The 5,433-nt window shown below is 33.9% G+C and overlaps 1 pseudogene; it reads right to left on the reverse strand.

Annotated features, from left to right (window-relative positions):
- Window positions 1-398: 398 nt before the first annotated feature.
- Window positions 399-863, reverse strand: LOC148180159 (uncharacterized; annotated as a pseudogene).
- Between the last annotated feature and the right edge of the window lie 4,570 nt (window positions 864-5,433).

Consider the following 5,433-nt stretch of genomic DNA (forward strand, 5'->3'; position numbering starts at 1 on the left):
GTTGAATTGTAGAAAGTTATTCATTTTAGCTGCGGTAACTGGAACTGGCGCACACTGGGGCCGTAAATACATGACCACGCTCAAAACTTCTAAAAACGATTTTTTGCCTTAGAATATTATTTTGAATAATAAATTTAAATATATGTATAAAAATGTTTAAGAAATATTAATATTTACTATACGGAGTGTTCTAAAAATCTGTGGACGAAATATTTTGCCGATACTATTCTGAATTTTACGTAAACGATTATGGAGTTGTGTTGGTTGCAACCTAATCTTAATTGTATGTACACAGGGCGTTTAGATACTACATTTTTTTTTATTCTTTTGTCTCTATTGAGGTCGCTGGGACTACAGGTTCTTCTGAAATGATTATTAAATATTAAATATTGATACACTCACTGATTACCTTCTAATCCTAATTCTGGAATGTTCAGACCGCCTACAACAATATTTCCTGTCACATTTAATAATTGTGTTTTTAGTTTTATCAGGACAGCTTCTATATCTCCTTTGTTGCCTGTTTCTTTCTGGGCTTGTTTTAATGTTTGAGCTTTCGCTCTAACACTAGTCTTCCAATTACTGAATGTTTGAAACATACATATTATGTTTGATACTCCTAATTGTTATTTTAGCGGTAGCAAATAATTTACCTTTTTCCATTTTTTATACTCTTTCTGTGGGCCACTACTACTATTTAGCAGTACTATTAATTTAACCCATGCATTTTTTATGTAATTGTTGTCTTCACCCGGTTGAAACGCATTTTCTCTAAAATTAACATCCTGTTCCAACTTGTCGACGTATGAACTAAATTGTTCGATTGTTGTTTTTGCGGCTCTCTTTCTTTTACAATTTTTCATTTTTCTGTATAAATTAAAAGTAGTAAGTAATCGATTAATTATTTTGAGAGTTTATTTCAATGTTTTACATTACCTATTTGAAATTGAGCTCTTTTTCCGGTATTACCACATGTAAGGTTATGTTACAGTATTCCATCTCTCTTTAACTCGTAAAAATGATTGGCCAAACACGGCGTACCTTTTTTAAGAACGTGTACTATCTTTAAATGATCATCGGCTTGTTTCTTTAAAGTCTCTTTTACGTAAAGTTGTTGGATGTTATAGAGAAGGTTCAAAGGATTAACTTTCATCGTTCCTTTATGGAACAGCCTTTAACAAACGGATCCTGTATTAAAAGGTAAAGATACAGAATGCGGGCCTAAGTATTTGCGTAGTTTGAAAGATGTTGTTCTTCTATTTTGATCGATCGTTGTTCATCATGTCCATTTCTTTATTCGCATCCTCTACACATTTTTCGAGCGGGCAGCTATCTTTTCCTTTTTCTTTAATCATTTCGAAGTCTGATATTTCAAGATTAACCTGAGTTGTCCTAATTTCATAACCATTTGTGTCACTATTTCTTAACCACTGCTATTAGAGTCGGTTCTCTTATGTTGGTTCATAAACTTCTTTGTTAATTATTCTTTTCCGTTCTAAATCCATCTTCTTGACTTCCACCTCGGGAGCTTTGCACCTTCCATTTTTGTCTATTCAGCAGACTGCTCCATCACTCCTGCTGCCCATGTTATCTGTTTATGATCTCTCAGCTAAAGTTACTGTTTCACTCATAAATTGAATTTGGCTAAATAAAATAATTCCATTAGTCTTTTGCATTGGACATTTTTGTACTAGAAAAGTAATCGATTATTTATTGAATGTTGACTAAAAGTCCTTACTTGTTTTAAATATCCACCAACAATTTGTTGATTCTTACCATTTACCAAAAAATCAACTCTGAATATAATTTTTTTTTGGGGATTGAAACGTCTTATTTATTTATTAGTCGTTGGTTTCTCCTAAAAGACAGATTATGATTGGTTCAATTTCGTCCAAATTAATTTGTTGTTCTAAATACTTATCCTCTATTTTGTATACATGTTGACTTCCAATTTTCTATAGTTATTGATCAGAAAGCTTCAATTGTGAAACGATGAACGTCATGAAAATTGAAAGTCGTGTTCTTTGCGGCCACCTTGCTTTTGATTTGGGCTCAGATTAGCTCAATGGGATTCAAATCAGGATGATATGGGGGTAATCGTAAAATTTCGTGACCCGCAGCGGAAAACAAGTCCATCGATTTTAAAGGTTTTGAAAGCTGCTTTGTGTTGTTTAACCAACTCGTACAAAATAGGCTTCAACATAGATGGATCGTGAGGGACGTTTTTTACGCAACCAATCAATGATCTGGCCTTTTCGGGAAACTGATGTTGGTGCTGGGTTTTTCTGCATATAACTGGCTTTATCCATTACAATGACAAAATTTGGTGGTAAATTCGGGATTAGACAAGTCTCTATGCATTGGTGATAATCACCTGTGACGATACCTGATTTGAAGGTCAACAGGGCACCTGGCACAAATCCCGTTTCACCACCAGCATGGACCATGATTAACCCTTTAAATATTGGCTTTCTTCAAACCTTTATTAGAATTATCGCTCCACACACCTCATTGAATGAGTCATATCATTATGAATGTATGATTCATCTAAATAAAAAATATTACGTTTTTCTTCGCAAAGTTTTTTAATTTTTTTTTAAATATCCGAGTCTCAAAACGCGTTTGTTGTTCTTTTCAATCAAAATTTCGCGGTTATTCCTGAATTTTCTACAGCGAAACCCAATGTTACCGGTCATGGTTGATAGGCTTGATTTTCGGCCTTTCCACTGGAAGTCCTCGAACAACCTTTGTTTTCGTGCTGAGATTTACAGCGATCTTCTTTTTAATGTGAAAGTTATATTTATGATTTCCCGGGGAACATAATCAGGAATAACTGCTGTTACAGGGGAGGAACATTCCCGTTTAATGGTACCTTCAAATTTCCCGTCATTATTCTGGCCTGAACGTACGATTTTACTAATTGTGGTGAGACAAAAACCGGTTGCCTCCGTGGTGTCTTGAAGAATGCTGCGGCTTTTGCAGACAAAAAGAGAAAACTCTTTCGATTGCGCGTTTAATTTATGATTTAAAGGTGGCATTATTAAAGGTTGAGAAAGTGTAAATGAAAAATTATACTTATCTTAATTATTTATACTCCACATAACACGACGCCGCTGCCACTACTTAGCGCGGTAAACAGCTGATTTCCCGAGTCTGCGTATTATGAAATTTGTTGGTGCGCATCGGTTTGTTTAGGGGAAACCGGTTTCAATTGTAACAAAGCCTATTACAACGGCATCTTTTTGAAATTTTAAACATTGTTCAGAAATAGAGTTTAGATACATTATCTAGCTTATTACTATGCGATGTGCACGCATGCTCTGTACATACCATGTGTGTTAAAACCAAATGTTTAAAAATCGAGTAAAAAGTAAATAAACATCGTCACATTAATTTCACTTAACTAGGGAAACTAACAAAGAGGGAGATTTTGCAAGATAAGGATCATTCTTTCATTCATCAATTTTTTTGTATTGTCTCTGCTTTGATCTCTTATTGATTTGTGTTTGGGCTATGGCCAAACACATTTAATAAAGCCAATATTGTTTGTATAAGTTATTTGGTTTCAATTATTACATAACACATGATTTGGTGTTGACAGTAATAAGTTAAAATTTCTGGAAAGTAGAATAATAATAATTATAGACATAAGATATGTGGCCTAACGAATTTGGAATGCCTCATTGTGATATGAATTGATCAAAGAACCTAGTCGCGTTATACTGCAAAGCTATCGTTGCCCAAGCTTCGTTCTTCAGTTTTACGCTGGAATTGTCGGTTTGCTTGTTCTCAACTATATTTCTGAAGTCCTTTATGAATTTCAACAATGATTCCTTTTCTTGATCCGTATAGTTTCGGTCTCTTTTTCGCTTTTTATCCATTTTCAAATTTGAGCGTACAAACTTCGGCTGTCAAACCATGACCAACTGCATTTATTACAAGTAATATGGCCGTGCCATTTACTCTTGGCAAAAATGTTTCCGTTTGGCATATAAGGACACTAGATCAAAGTGTCTGTTTTGTAAGGTACCGCTGTTAGTGACAAAATGAAAAACAACGATATCTTCTGTCTATCTCTACATGCGCACTAAATTTTGTGTTGTTTGTGTGGACACATTGCTTTATGAACTGTCAATTCTTGTCAAATATCGTTTGTAATAAAATGGTTTGAATGTGCGATTTCTCAACACGAATCGTTATGGTGTATTCGTTTCCTCCGCCGTAAGTAAATACTATTTGACGTTTTATGTACGACGACTTTCCACTAATTTCAGAAAACTCCAAATAGAAGGTAGATGGAAGGCCCTATCGAAGCCGACTATCATTGTGACATTGGTTAAGCAGTACGTATTGGGGGAATACTAAAGTTAGTTTTTGTATATGAACCCTTGAGTACTTCTTATAAAGTTATGGAATTTTGTACCTGTTAGTTTACGAATTCCGCGAACTAAATTTAAATAATGTTCCCCCAATTTGTCTTCAACTTCTTGCATTCAGGCGAATAACTCGTTCATCTTATTGTTAATATGAGTTGAAAATCAAATCTATGGGCAAGAAAATGGAAGAAGGAAGACCACTCACATGTGGTACATCACAAAATCTGCGTTAACTATCGAATCTTTATTTGAATTTTCGTGCGCTTTTTATTTAGCAATGCACACTATTCTAATATTTTTAACAAAAGTAATTACAGAACGAAGTGAATGAAATGTTAAAATTGAAGGGGCTTGTTTTACTTGAGATGACATTGTTAGATTGACAAATTGATATTATTAATACTTCAAATTATGCTTGCCATAAAGTTTTCTCTGTTACTGCAGCACAAAAACAGAGGTTGATTACTATGTATGACTTAATTGGGGTACTCACTGCACAAAAAGGCAAAACCACAAGATAAAGGAATCAACAACAATAGTGGTTTCGTCTCTTTATGCAGTGAGTACTCCAGTTAAGTCATAAACACGGTATTTCAGTCCCCAAACTATACAATTTGGGCAACTCTGCAAGTTTAGGTACAACTAGATATTTACTATTTATCATAATTTATTGAACTGATTTGAATGGAATAGCTAGAGGAGACAAACTAATAATCCTATAATTTCGAATAAGGAGCGTCTTATTTAGTTTTAATTTTTATTATTAACATAAATATTAACAACCCCGCCCTTTACAATTACAATAGGGCGGGGCTGTTTATTTTTTCTTTTTCCTCGCCTCCATCTTTTTTGTCTAAAATTTAAGTACACTTTAATCAATTTGTAAATAAAAATTAATGAAACAAACTTTTTAGAATTGCGGCTCTTTGACTGTTTTTCACCTACGTTCTGTTGATCTTTGGCCATATCTTCCTATAAAAAATTAATTACAAATATATTTTTATAACTTTGTTCTCAAAGGGTCATCGTTACTCTCATCCACGTAAAGAGTAAAAAG

The sequence above is a fragment of the Gnatocerus cornutus genome, chromosome 1 (genome assembly GCF_029298725.1).
Source record: "Gnatocerus cornutus isolate USDA-ARS CGAHR chromosome 1, icGnaCorn1.1, whole genome shotgun sequence".
NCBI lineage: Eukaryota > Metazoa > Arthropoda > Insecta > Coleoptera > Tenebrionidae > Gnatocerus > Gnatocerus cornutus.